At 48.6% G+C, this 15,245-nt stretch overlaps 1 long non-coding RNA gene across 1 annotated transcript in view; it reads right to left on the bottom strand.

The window, feature by feature from the left end:
* The window catches only part of LOC311190341, a 107,300-nt gene extending 93,241 nt beyond the window's left edge, over nucleotides 1-14,059 (bottom strand). Inside the window, exon 1 of the long non-coding RNA XR_014617205.1 lies at nucleotides 13,755-14,059. This is a non-coding gene — a long non-coding RNA (uncharacterized lncRNA). The remainder of the gene's footprint in view (nucleotides 1-13,754) is intronic.
* Between the last annotated feature and the right edge of the window lie 1,186 nt (nucleotides 14,060-15,245).

Here is a 15,245-nt window from a genome sequence, read left to right as displayed (position 1 = left end):
GTGCAAATACATACATGGAGTGCCCGCGTCAAGTCTTTCTGCAATGATCAACCTACTCTGCAGGCAGCCAGACCTTTTCTTTTTTCTTTTTTTTTTTTTCTTTTTAGTTTAAAAACCAAAGCAGAAAAGCAGCCCAAGGAGCAAGAGAGACCCCTCCATCCCATTCGTGCCATTTCCCTTTCTCCCCCAGACACACACCTACCCACACCTACACAGTGCTGGAAAAAGGCTGTAAGCAGGGCACTACCACGAGTGCATCCTGGGTATTGGGAGCTGTGGTTTTGAGATTAACATCCAGCAAAGAAATTTCACCCTTTTGATCAGAATTTTCCATAAGCAATTAAACACGGGTTAGGGGGAAAAAAATTTAAAAAAAAAAAAAAAGAGAAATGCCTGAATTTCCTCTCATGATCAGATGCAGTGGTATAGTTGAGAACACTTCTCCACAATAAACTAAAATTAGGGCAAAAAGGGCACATACTTATTGCCCAGGAGAGTCCCATGAGGACGACACTGCTAGGGTCACTGGGAGTCCATGGCTGTGCAGCCGAACCTGGTTTGGGGACTCTTCTCCTCACAGGGGGCACAAAGACACCATCTGGCCTCCATTAGCTTCATGTATGTCGCTACCAGTATCTTTTTAAGGCCTGACAACTGATGAAAACAAACAAAAAAAAAAACCCCACCAAAAAAATCCCTAAAACCCCAACATCCATCCATTTTGTGTCCACCACAAAAAAACCAACCCAGTAGCCACAGAAGTTGTTTTACCCCTTTAAATCCCAAATAAGAAAGGAGCAGATGGGAATAAGTGGGGCTTGGGGAAGGAAGAGGTGTGGGATCCCTGTCATTAGGAAAGGAACTAATTTTCTGAAGGTCCTTTGGAAACTCTCAGGGCACTTTGTACACTCAACAACAAAGAGTTTCCCTCCTTGAGACGCTTCAACCTCACCAATACACCAGGGGAGGGGCCCCGTGGGTGGGGAAGGAGTTAAAAATAAAAACAAACACTGAAAAGCTATTTGTAAACTGTTTCACCCTGGTGATCATGTCATCTCGTGGTTTCTTTAACCGACTGAGCAGTGCACCTGCAGAGCAAGCAAGCAGGGGCAGGAGACACCCCTCTATAAATACCGGGGAGAGCCCTGGCCCAGCTGCGCCTCCTGGGGCCCCTCTCTGCACAGGAGGACAATGCCGGGGTTCCCGTCTTCATGGGAATGGCCTGAACTTTACAGTCAGAGAAAAAATTTGGGGGGGGGGGGGGGGGGGGGGGGAGGGGGAGCGGGGAGAGGAAAAAATGAAAAATTCCTCAGATAAAAATGCCCTCAATATGATTTCGGCTTTGCAAAAGTCAATAGTGCCCTTATCAGGGTTTCAACGGCTACCAAGTTCTTGGGTGCCTGGTCATGTCTCCTTCACCCCACTGACCCTTATCCAGCTGAAGAAAGCAGCTGTGCCAGGTGTTAAGGCCAAGTATGGCTGTAAATCCTAAAGCCTCCTCTACCCCACCCAGGTGGCCTGAAACCTCAAGCACCAAGCCCGGTGATTAAACAGTCCCCCAAACACTGTACACTCCTGTGAAAGGCTGGTACCTGCCTCCTCCGGAGCATTAGTTCAGTCTTCAAGGTCTGTCACCCCGTATCGACCACCCGAGCTCACAGGAGCAGAAGGCTGGAAGCAAAGACATTCCTCACAGCTTCAATTTGTTCATAATCCAACAAAACAGCACCAGTTCTTACCTCTGGGTGGATTACCAGCTTTAAAAAAAAAAATGCTAAAAAAGAACCCCAACCAAATAAAAAAAACCCAAAGCAACTTCAGGTGGTGAATCAGCCACTGCTCAAGTCACATGCACACGGACAGCACTGAACCCAACAGAGAGCTGCACTGCTGACCTCAGGCCTTGCTCTTGTCCCCCGCTCCAAAACTAGCAAAGAAGAAAGTTTCTTTGTAATGCTCTGCAGGTTTAAATTAGAAACCTAAAAGCAAGGCTGGTATAGGCACAGAAATCCTATGTGGGGCGGAAGAGAGTGGAGCAGGTTCAGCAGCTGATGGTTCTGCTGACCAGGAGCCCATGGGCAACTCCCTCTCCGTTGAGCGCAGGAGACCATGAGCACAGTTGCCCAGCTGCCGGCATCCCAACTGCCAACGGGTTGCAGCAGGTTTAGTGCCTCCTAGGAAGGTGGAAACCTTGATTTTGGAAGAGGGAGCAATTTTGTAGTATGCTTGTTTTACAGAGAGAGTTTCCCAAGCTATTCTGGTGCAGCTTTTGAGTCCCTCCATATGCAGTACTACGTGGTTTAATTTTTTTTTGTTTGAAACCAGGCAGGGGAGCAGCACTTGGACAGGTTGTCTCCTGAGTGCCTTTCAAACAAAAGCAGGTGAAAGCTCTGCTCACATTTGATCCAAAAAATTTTCAACTTCCAATCCAGCATTGCTCCTGGAAAGTAAAGTTCAGCAGCTGAAACCAAGACCAAACCAGAAACAAGTTATTTCTGAAATATGAGAGCTGCAATCAGTCTAAAGAGGCAAGTGCATTAACTAGCACTGACGATGCTGGAAAATCTGCAGGTAATCAAGATGTGCAAATATCAAAGGCTGGTGTTGAAATAAGCATCCCTGGAATAGCTGTTCATCCAAAACTTAAACCAGCTATTCAAATTCACTGGTGTGCTCAGTCACACTGTGAGGGGAAAAAAAAAACCCTTTCAGAAGCTGTAATTCTTCACACTGGAACATGGCTGCCAAGGCATTCTGCTCATCTACACAGACTGGAATTGGATTCTAGGAGTGGAGAGATGGATCTTCCCCTTTTTCTTCAAGGCCAAATACCTTCTTATTCCAACAACAGCCGAGCATGACAGACCTTCTGCTTTAGCCCTGTTATGCTGTTGCAGGAGTGGACCATGGGCTGCCTACAGACTACAACCAGAGACCATTCCTTCTCATCCTCTAGCTTCTGCATTGCCCATTTACAAAAACGTGGCACGGGGGACATGTTAAAACCATGTGCACTGCAGAATAATTACACACAGAGGTGACAAATTCGCTGAAGGGACATGGAAAGTGCTGTTCCAAGCGAACCACTTCTGGTACCCATGTTTACCATCTCACCCCATGCTCATGCATGCACATCTTCCTTTGCAGCACTCAAGCTGCTCCTGTACTTCAAATACCTTTGCTGCTGAGCATGGTAGTCAGCCCTTTCATGTTATTTTAGAGGAGACTGTAAAGAGTTAGGTCCTATAAAGTTCTCCTGGGACATTACTGACCTTGTTACTCTTTATGCTACTCCAGTTTCCAGAAGAAAGAAGAAAAGTAGTTAAAAAAGTCTCAAGTGATTCAAACAAGTACTGTGTTCATCTTCAGAAATGACTGGCATCACCTTGAGATCAAAATAGCTACCCGATCGCTATAGGAAGGCTTTATAGCTTCAAGTTTTATATAGCTAACACCGCAACAGCACTATCATTTTTTCCCACCAAAAAAGAATTACAGATTGCACCAGAAACATTTGCAGCAGGCAGCTAATACCAATTCCAGCTTTCCATGCAAGCTATTTTCACTTAATTAGTCTTGATAGCATCAGAATTTATTGAGGTAGGGAACGGTATAAATTAATAAAGTTGTAGCAGTCTGGAGAGGGAGGGGAATAAGGAGGCAATATTTACCCATTGAAAGTGGGAGTCACAAAGGAAAACAAGCGGCACTGCACTGATTTAAGTAATACCGGCTGGTGAACAACAGAACATTCACAACCTTGTGTTTTGCTGCAATAACTGGGGATAGACAAAACAATTGGACTGTAGCTGTACTACAAACCGTATGCCAGACCTTACTTGCTTTGATCTTATGGAATAGCAAAAAATTTTGCAGAGAAAGTTCGGAGATGTTTTGAATGATGCTCACAACTCTTTAAGCCTGGAATTTGGTGGTTACTGCGTTAAGCATTACTCACTTTCTGAACAAAGTGGAAAGTTAACACAAATTGGCAGATGACTAACTGTCCAAGAAACAGATTACTGAATGAATCACTGACTCTACTTTTAGTCTAATAACAAGACAAACCAAGAGGAACAAGCAGGGGAAAAAGAGAAACAAAAAATTTCCTTGCAGAGTCCTTGTGTTTGCACCGCACCGTGAACTTAGAGCTATGCCAAGCCACTCAACGATCTTCTAAGTTACCGTGACTTTTACAGTGGCATTAGCTCACTGACACGCCTCGCAACTACTTCACATCATCAATTAATTTATATTTCTGTGACAAGAGTTCTGCACCACACTTCCCCTCAGTACACGGTTTATTAAGAGTTACAGGAACAAATGAAAGGTTTGGAAATGAAGTTAAATCACGGAGTAGAGTCAGAAGCATTTGGAAGGGTACAGGTTCAACACGCAAGCACCTCAAGTTCAGCAGACACCTGAAGTTGACCTGAAGCAGAATCTAGGTTTTCCAGCCCAAGAGCATGACCTAACCAAAAGTTAGGCAGACACTCTAATATCTTTTGGTCGTCAAGTTCTGGCCAAAAGTCTGCCTAACATGCACGGCCAGCACTGAGCTCTGCACAGAACCACCACGGGTGGTACTTAGGAACACAGAACACTGTACCACCCCCCTCTTAAACAACAGCAACCAGTTCCAGTAGCCATGCAGGGTGAAACTACGCACAACGGTTCAAGCTGATCTGGCTTTGCTTGGCTGAGGCCCTGTGCCGCCAGGTGCATCCCCCTGTCTCCCCTGCTCTCGCTCTGCTGCTTTTTGGACCTGTGGTCTCCCTCATCTACTTGTGTCAGAAATTAGTCAGGCCAAGATGATAAATTGCCATGCACTTGGTTGGAAAGCCAAATCAGCCCAGCGAAGTCCAACAAGCACACAGCCAAACAGGACCTCCTGTTTTCACACAGCAGCACAGCTCCTAACTTCAGCCTCTTGTTATGAAGGATGAAGCTGGACTCCCTCCTTCACCTGAGCAAATTCAGGCCAGTCAAGGCTGCTCTGATCATCTGCTGAACCCATTACTCAACTTCTCTAAGCGCACAACCTTGCTGTCATCCCCAGTGATACAAGGTTGCAAGGAAGACCTGAGGGTCTAGAGTTGCAGCTACCTGGTTAAAAAAAAAAAAACCCTCTGCAATCACCAGGTCTGCTCATCTCAGCTATAACTTAGGTTTTAGGCCTCATTTCCTGAGAGCTCATCACAGCTGAGAGATAGGTGGCACTACCAGGTCACACGAGACCAGAAGCAAACAGAATTGGGTGGGAATAACAACAGTTACTGGAATATTTCAATATTTACATAGAAGACTTGCTTGAGTTCTGTTTTCCCCTAACAGTACTTTCAATTGTCTGTTGCAAACACAAGCCAAATTTAAACAGCTTTGGTCCTAGCCCAAACCTCTCATGCCCTGGCAGTAAGCTCTTAACACCAAGCTACAGGTTAAGGCTGGGCACAGGCTGCTAATGGTTTCCTGCAGTACCACCAGACTGCAAAACCAAGACAAAAGGGACCTTCAGGAGATGGGGCATGACAGCCATCAGGTTTTGGGAGCCAGGTGTCCCGTGGACCAGCTCTAGGACTTCCAAAAAATTTTGGTTTCATTTGATGTCTCACCCAATTCTTTGCCAGACCCTGCAATAAACTCAACCGGTGGAAAGTTAACCCCCACACACATTGAATAATCTTCTGCCAATTGGACTCTCAGGGCTGGCCCACTGTGGGATGAGACAGGTGCCAGGGCGAGCTCATGGAAAGGTGAGGAGGTGATGCAGAACAGAATACCAGTCTCAAGATTCAGTAGCGGCAGTGGCTGTTACCCTACATTGGTCCAGCCCTCAATGATTCTGGACACAAGTCCCGTTTACGAGACTGCAGAGCTCACAACATGGGGGAGATTTAGACACATCGTTCATTCACCATGACCATACCCTCATGACATTTCTGACTGTCAGGTTTGTAGAAAACAAGCTGAAATCAGAGTGCTGAGTCCACGTCCCCTTGAACTCTGAGTAACCACTGACACTAATTGTGCAGTCCTGACTCAATATTATTCTGTGAACTTCAGTAAGAACCTTCCATATACAAAACACTTTTAAGCTGGAAGTTGGACTTTTCTGTTACACTGATGTGGAAATAGCAAAGTCTCTCTTATTGTTTCCATGTAACAAACAATTGGATTTTCACTTGTTTCAAAGTTTATCTCCACAAGTTTCCATGTCTCTATTTTTAGTGTTCCTTGCCCAGTATGAAGCTACAAAACAAAGATTCTCCATTGCAGTCTGGTTATACAAAGAACTAACACATACATTCAAGGTATTTCAGCAAAATCCAAATTACCTATATAGACATATTTAAATATTTAGTGGTAAAAGATGCTGACACTGAGAGAGCTGAGATAGATCTAGGTTTACTGAGATTCTGTCCCAGAATGGATTTTGTGAAAAGCACACTCTGCTTTTAAAATATAAGAAACAAACAAACAAAAAAAAAATCACATCCTTATAAGGAATAACTTACCACTATAAATATTACAACAACAGAGAACGCAAACACAGAGGTTTCATAAATGTTGGAATTATAACAGGGAAGACAAGACTAGCTCTGCCTCATTTGCAGTCCTCAAATCTAACAACACAAGGAACTTCAAAGCAGGCAGCAACACTATATATTAATGCAGCAGATCAGAAGACAGTGATCGGGTTACCATTAAAAGCAGAATACCTTGCATAAAAGAATTAAAATTTGATATACTATAACAGCATGGAGGGCGTGCTCTGCTTATATTAAAACCAAAATAACCTTTCATTCTACACAGCACTGTGTCACAGAAAACGAGTAGGAGCTAGGGGTTGCTTTGCTGTGGTGCAGTGAACGTGGGGCAGTCCTGACAAAAAGATCTCAGCCTCACAGGTGAGCAGCTAAAAAGGGATGCCAGCATCACTGAAAACTAGAGAGAGAAAGAGAGGAGCTGAACAGATCACTTTCTGATTTGCCCTCTTTTCAGTATCAGTTTCAGTACTGGAAGACGTGTGTTTCCTCCTAGGTAATGACAGACACATCCTGCTGATACCGTGTACTCTTCAGCTCCTATTTTCTGTTTACTTTCCTCTCTGGATTCTCCGACCCCGGCTCAAACAGCAATACAGGTCACTCAGCGAACTTAACTGTCCTCTCTTTACCGATGTGGAAGAGAGGTGGAGAACAGCAGGCTCAGTAAGACCAACAGAGCGTGCCAAGCCTTTCCCCAACTCAACATAAACAGATGATATTTTCCAGATGCGCATCTCTTGACATCGACGCTAAGCGTCGGCAATACTCACTGCGATCAAACACCCGATACTGAAGAGACAGGAGAGGCAAAGGTTTTAGCACCATGAGCAGTGGTATGGTTAGACTACTTTTTTTTTTTTCCTTTCTTTTTGAAGGTATGAGATCTTTCACTGTTGCACAGCACACCGCTAAAGCTTCCATTAGTTAAAGAAAAAAAAAGTCTACGTAATATTTTCCAACCTTTCACTAACAGTAGGGGTCAAAACCGCACGTTTTAAAGGTCTTCCACAGTTTTGTTATTAGAAGTAGAAGCTCTACTGATACTGATGAGTCATTTGTATTGGCGGAAACCAAGAACACGCATTTTCTTCATGTGTTACAAAGCTCTCAATGTGGTTTTCTATTCATTACTGGTCAAAGCAATAGACTAAAACCAAAACAAGAGACAAGAACTCACCTTACTGTTATTAAAACCTGTTTTAATACCAGCTGGCTTAGTTTATCACACTTGTAGAGATCAGTTATTTTTACCCCTGTTCCAAAATAAAGGAAGAAAAATACACAAAAGACGACTACAAATCTAAACTCCGCAACAGTAAATCCAGGACTGCAGATGGATAATTCGCTCCGCTTCTGCAAAGGCTTTTGTGACTAAGAAAAGGAAAAGAAAGGAGGGAAGGAAAAAACCCCACAACAAACCAACACAAGATCAGTTAAAAATCATCAGTCAGCAGAAGCGATCTTTTTAAGATCCTTATGAGTAATCAGGACAGTCTGTAAATAAAGCAGCAGTTGTACAAGAGCGTAAGTTTCCCTCTCCATGCAAATGAAGGAATACTTTCATGCCAACAGCCATCCTAACTGCCACACAGGAGAGAAAAAAACAGACAAAAAAATGGTAACATTCTGAAAATTAAGGGCAGTTAAAGACAGACTTTTAATCAGAATTCCCCATTGGCATTAAAGAAAAATTCTGCTGCAAAAGGAGGTAAAGGGCAGGGGACTCTACAGCTTGCAACCAGCAAGCAAAGATGCAATTCATCCACAGCAATTGCAACGTCCAAGCTGGGAATAATGTTTGGGGGTATTTTTTTTGGTAATGTCCCATTCACCAAAAAAACAAAAAAACAAAAAACCCCCAAAAAAACCCCAAACCAAAACCCAAACCCCCAAAAACCCCCAAAAGAAACAAAATAAACCCCAGAGGTTTAGTCCTGCTGAACCTCGGCGGCATTTAGATACATACTTCGAGCACCACCTCCGCAGCGGTGCAATGAACTTCTACGTTACTCTAGGCGCCTAACGCAACAGCAGCCTGGCAAAGTGACAAGCGCATTTTGGTATTACTGGGGAAGAAAACCGCAGCAAAGCAGTGACCGGAGAACTGAAAATAACCTTTGAACGAGGGCTGCGCGCCGACCGTCTCTCTGCCTCCCATTGTAGATGGTTTATAGTGAGGGTAGCTCCAAGCTGCACCAGACACGTGAGTCAGCAAGAGCAGCTTGTAGGAAACTGCTGACACGTTGAATTGCTCTCACATCCACCGAGCACACCTACCCACTAAATAAAAAACAGCCTGCATGCAAATCGGGGTGAAGGAACACCTCCACACCTACGGTTCCTGTTTTCCTAGTTCAGGTTTGAATTTTAAAGTGATCACCAATTAAACTGGGGCGGGGGGGGGGGGGGGGGGGGGGGGGATGACCAACAACCCAACCCCAAATCCCACCCTCCGTGGATGTCAGCTGTAATAAGTAGCCGTCATTAAGTCTCCAGGGTCATTCTGTTTATTTAAACAGACGTAACCGCTTTTCCTCTTTTCGGAAAACAAAATCACTGCTCCGCAGCCCAGAAGCCCTGCACGGTGATGAGCAGCAAACAGTTCCTGTTTTTCTTAGCAGGGAGACTCCTCTTGAACCCTTGCACCAAACCCCATCTACCCATCAGAGCCCGGCTGAGCGTTTTCAAAGCTCTGGAGCAACAAAAAAAATAAGCTCCCAGCTTCCATTTCAATTCCTACTAGATGTAAACTGGAAATTCCCAGACTTTGGATTCCTAACAGTTTTCCAAGCATCTCTTTAGTTGATACAACAGCAGAGAAAGTTGCATGCAAATTGCAGGTCTTGGGTATAAATCTGGAAGGATCCCACCCTTTCAGGTTACCTTTCACACTAAAAAGAAGAAAATGGGGTACCTCCTCAGGTCCTGGTACCTCTTCCCCTTGCAACCACCACGACCTCCTTCTCTTCTCTGAGGCGCTGAATCTGAAGTGTCCCAGGTTTGCACCGAGCAGGTTTATAGAGGCAGAGGAGATGGGGGAGGGATGAGGGGTTATGCAAAGGAGGGGGGGATGCGGTGATGGTGCTGCATGCCTGGCAGCCCCCTCACCCATGCAGAAGCTGCACTTCAGCCCCCTCCACATGAGGCGCTTTCTGTGGACAACCTGTTTCTAGCCAAATGGGGCCACATCTATCAATCTGCTGAGATGCCGGTGCAGCGCAGCTGGTGTTCTTCAGGCTGTTGCTGTGGCTCTTTCTGCCTGACGATCAATACAGTCAAGCAGACGAGTCTTCTGAGCCCGGTTTTTGATGGATCGAAGTCCTGCTGCACGTGTAAACTTTTTGCATAAAGGTTTTCTCTGAACTTATTCCCACGTTCCTTTTTATTTACCTGTTCCAAACACATGGTTGCTCTTTGATCAGTATCATTAGTTCTAGTAACTCGGGAGCTGCGAGTCCATCACTGGCCACAAAGGCATTTGTATGCACACCACCTCTTGCCTGCTTTAAAATCATAATTCACAGTCCAAGAGTGACAGAGTAAGTAGTGCTCTTTTCAATCCACTACAAAGATGTTTCTGCCTAACTAAAAAGCAAAACGAACGTACGGCAACTCAGCTGGCTACATTCATACATTTTACATCTCCTCGATGCAAGCTTCAAATGCACATGTAATATTCAGGCAGCTGCCAAGGTTAATGTCTTTTGGCTGAAATTAAAGGGATGATGACCTTTTTTTTTTTTTTTTGGTAAAAAGCTGAATAAGCAGTTTGAGCGCTATTCTGGAAAACCTTAGGGAGTTACTTGGGGTAGAAATCTACTGCCTATTCAGCTACTACAACAAAATCATTTAGGCACCTCCTGAAATACCAGTAAAGAACTGCAGTGTCAGAAAGACTCTCTTCCACATTCTCTTAAAGCATCGGTAGCAGCAGAGCTAACTTGGACTTAAGAGAAAGCTCTCAGTTTAAGTCCAAATTTTCTTCAAAACATGAATGGAATTACTGGTGTACATCCCCTAGCATAGTTCCACTCAGAAACCACTAATACGGGACCATCACACCCAAAATGAGCCAAGCTGGAAATTGAGACCCAGCGTTGAAAGACAGAAGCAAGCATGCCTTCAAACCTAAGTCAGATCTGCTAAACGCTACAGGTACGTTCATGCCACTTGTAAACTGAGAAGCCATTCAGAGAGCATTCCTTTGAGTAAAAAGGCACGTACGTTTTGATTTGAATATATAAACCATGCTCACGCCACCTAAATTGAAATCACAAGAGACTCTGTTCATGTCACACAATAAATGCTATTCAATTTACACCAACAGTTTATTACATAAAAACGTCATTACTACCAAAGTGATTACTTTGCATATATTAATGCTACACATCTCATTTTTCAGCTTAGTGCCATAAACGTCTCTGAGCCACACTCTAAGAGGTCTCCTCTTTATCTGCGTACATGAAGTCCTACCCAAAAAGGGTACCACAGGCACACAATTGAGAAAATAGCTCTTTTTATTCTTCTTGGACTTTTAAAATATAAAAGCACAATCACTGATTATTTTTTTTTCCTTTCACAGCCAGTGATATTTTTAGAGAAAAGCGTCAGGAAAATAACCAACTGGCAATCACACTGCAGCCTCGTTAAGAAAAATAGCTCTCGTGCTTTGGAACAGAATATCCAGCAATGAAAAGTTTTAAAATAAGCAGAGGCAAGCGACTTCCATCCCATGCTCCACGTTACACACCACCTAGACTGGGGTTTATTTTCAGCTCTCTTTGTCATTAATTGCACACGCGAAGGAACATAGGTAGGACCGCTATACAGTCCAGGGATTTTATCTCAAACCTGTTCATTTCAAGGAGTCTATGAGGCCTTCTACATGTTTCCACGTATTAGGAGCATCACGCCAATGCCCTTTTTTATTGGGATTTGGACCGTTAGTCCGAGCTAGGAACTCAGGTGCCATCTCTTAACTTTCCTTCATGCTCAGCACGGAAAAACTGACAGCTAAGGTTTTCTTCCTGATGATGGAAAGCAAAGAGGGCAGGAGAGGAGGGCGTCCCACCTCCACCACCACTGCATTCTGCCAGTGTGCGTGACATTAATACCGACAGATGTTCCAGATGTGCCTCTAGGTCAGAAAAGGACTAGGGGTACTTGTCCTAGTACCGTTTCCGGGTGTGAGATACCTGGGCGAAACAATTGCTGACGATGAACCAGTCGGGATCTGTCAGCGTACTCATCAGCACTCATCAGCTGCGTGTACCTTTCCCATCCCATCCTCACAACTGCGAAAGTTTTCAAGCAAGGTAGTTCTTTCAGCAAAAATTACCCAGCGGAGTTGCTCAACAGTGCCCAGAGATAAACACACGCTGTGCTTCTGTGGAGCACTTCCACAAAAGACCTCCAAACACCCTGACAACCACCCTGTCTCCAAAAATCACTACTGAGGAGCTTTCTCTCCCACTCCACAGCTCGGCACACATCTGTTTGAATGGCTCGGCCGGTATCACAGAGCAGACTAACAGGGAAACCAGACCTATGATTTTTCAATCCTCTACTTTCCCAATTAAGTCACAGCTGCCTGCCATTTCTTGCAGAGCACCTTCAGAAACAGCCTTTGAAGCTGGAGGGGTCAAATGTGACAAGCGACGCTGAAAGCGTGGGTTCAGCACACCGCAGGGAAGCGCAATGTCGATCCGTTTTGCTGCACAAGTGCCCCGATCCCAGTGACAGGGAAGGGGTGTGTGTCAGGCGAGGGGATATAAAAGCCAACACAGGCTTTTAAAAGAACAACCCCACATCCAAAGCCGAGCTTTATTTCTGTCAGATGTACAGACTCCTAAAACACCAGTTTAAGGCTCTTCTTACAACGGCCCCTGCCCCCTCCCAGACACCACCTTAACACACAACCACATCGCTTTATTCCATCCATCTCATCAAACGCAATTATCTCAGATTTCGGTATTTACATACCTGAAGAAGCCAATTTACCCAAGCACCTCCACCCGCTCCAAACTGCGGAGCATTCCACCGTCTACAGCAGAACATCAGACCATTCTCAGCCTAAATAAAAAAAAAAACAAACCAAAAACCCACCCAAAAACCAAACGTCCCCCTACTTGTGCCTAGCTGGGGCCCCAGAATACCGACTTAAAACACGCCACACAAGTTCAGCGACAGTTCGGAAGTCTCCTGAATACGCGCTTTCATGGCGAAAAACACCGTCACGGCTTCAACCGGGGGCAAACAGCCGCGCCGTCAATTCCCCAACGCTCTCAACATCCCGGAGAGTTATTTCTCACGACATGTCGCCCCTGCCTCGCGTTTCTTACTGAAGAAGAACGACAAAACGCGCTTTACTCCGGAGCTGCCGGAGGTGGGAGGGAGGTTGGGGGGGGCTTCAACGACAAGGGCACGACGATCTCACGATAACTGAGGCGTTTTAAGCAAGGCACCCGCTGCACTACCAAAATAGCCTGCTCCACAAAAGGAGAGAGGCATGATTTCACACTTAGCCTCTTTCATGACAGCCAGCGTCTTCGCGGCGCGCTGCCTTTGCCTACACGCCGCGTACACGTTCTAATGATCCAAGGAACTGTTAATCGGAGTTCGCATCTCCCTCCAAACCTACCAAAAAAAGCCCTACCAGCACGGGGGTGGGGGACGCGAAGGGGACGGCGCACGCCCCGGGGGCGCGGCGCGGCACGGCGCGGTGCCCGCTCGCCCCGAGCGGCTGGCTGCAGGTGGCCGCGGCGGTGGCGGGGCCGGGGGAAGGCGCCGGGACGGTCCTTCGCGTAGGGGGGTTGCCCCGGGGGGGTCCCGGTGGTACGGGGCCGGGGTGGGGGGGGGGGGGGGGTCGGATCCGCGCGGGGACTCGCGCGGGGACACACGCGCGCCTGGGCGCCTACCGCGCGCTCCCCGTTACGCAACGCGCGTGTTTCCCACTTTAAGGAATAAGCAACGAGCGCTCCTGCAAAGCCCGCGGCCGCTCCGGGGGTGCAGAGCCCCCCGGCTCACCCCGTGCAACAGCTGCTCGGGGAGGAGGAGGAGAAGGAGGGGGGGAAAAAAAACCGCTGCCCCCCCCGCCCTCCCTCCCCCGACATACACCCCGCTACCCCCCGTCCAGCCTCCCCCCAAAACTTCCCCTCCCTCCCCTTGCCCGGCGGGGCTGCCGAGCCGCGGATCAGGCGCACTCACCTCGCCTCCGCGCAACTTTCGGGGGTCGCCCCTGTCGCCGCCGCCTTGGGGAGGGGGGAGGGGGGAGGCCGTGGGGCGGAGTGGAGCGGGCCGGGGTTGGGGGGCGGGAGGGGGGGGTGGGGGAGACTGTTACAGCTGAGAAGGTTTGGGGAGGGGGGGTTTTCTCTTGTTGTTGTTGCTGCTGCTGTTGTTGTTTCGGAAATTCTTATTAATATTTCTCTGCGGTCAGAAACCTGCACCCTCCCCCCCCCAAAGGAAAAAAAAACACCCCGACCCAGACGCTCATCACATGGCGATTGCTTTGAACCAGCTGCTTCCAGAGCCAAAGTCTTGCGGAGAAAAATAAAGGGGGAAGGGAGGGAGGGAGAGAGGGAGGGGGCTGGCAGGGGGGCCGGAGGAGGAGAGAAAGCCGCAGCGGAGGGAGGGTGGGAGGGAAGGAGGCGGGAGGGAGGGGGGGGGAGCGGCACCGCGGCGGCTGTGTCGCTGCCGGAGCGGCACCCGGGGCTGGCGGCGGTGGCAGCCCGGCAGAGGAGGGAAGGCGGCGCTGCGCTCCCGCGGCCGCTGCTGCCCGGCTCTGCCGCCCGCCCGCGCCCTCCGCCGCCGCCGCCTCGCGCGCCCCGGCCCAGCGCCGCCCCCGCCCCTCAATCGCTACATTGTTGACATTCGCAGGCTGACATCATCCTCCCCGCCCCGCCGCCCGCTCCATTCACAATAACGTTACGCCAACGGCGCAGCGCACACTCCCTCGGCTGCCCCGGCCCTTACGCACAGAAAGCAGCGTACAACCGCTCCGCGAATAGCGGCGCCAATGACGGCCCATCCGCCCCGCCCCGCCCCTCCCGTCCCCTCCCCTCCCCTCCGGCCGGGAGGGGACCGCGCATGCGCAGAGCGAAGGAGCGCACTCCCACTCCGCTCGGGGGTGTGTGTATGTTTGTGTGTGTGTGTGTGTGTGTGTGTGTGCGCGCGCGCGCGTGCCGCCGGACCCCGTGTCGGGGCTCGCGCTGGCCGCCGCAGGGGGCTCTGGGAGCCGTAGTCTGCCGCGAGGGGCCGTTGGGGCGGCGCGCGGGCCCGCCGGCCGGCCGCCATGGCGGCAGCGCTGCTGGGGGCTGGCCTCGGCAGCGGCTCGAGGGAACCCACAGGGGCGGCCCAGCCCGGCCCCGCCCCGCTGCCCACGGAGGGGCGAGGCGTGCCCCTCCCCGGGCGGTACGCGCGGGGGAGGTCGGGGCCCGCCAGCAGGCCCAGCCGTGTGGGGGGCGAGGCTGCGGGCCGAGCCCGACGGGCAGGGCAGAAAATGCCCACCCGGTCACCCCTCGCTACCGCCGGAGCCTCGGGCTTGATCCTGGTGATACTCTGTGCACTCCGCCCCCGGAGAAACCTCATCCTACTTACACTGCTGACCGCAAGCGTCCAACTGTCATGAGTCAGCCCTGCCGAACAGCACAAGAATAGATAAGCGCTCCCGAGACTAAAAATGAAAACAAAACCTCATCG

The sequence above is a fragment of the Gallinula chloropus genome (assembly GCF_964237585.1).
Source record: "Gallinula chloropus genome assembly, chromosome: 3".
Taxonomy (NCBI): domain Eukaryota; kingdom Metazoa; phylum Chordata; class Aves; order Gruiformes; family Rallidae; genus Gallinula; species Gallinula chloropus.
Note: the sequence above shows the minus strand (reverse complement) of the source record. Positions and strands in the feature narration are given on the sequence as shown.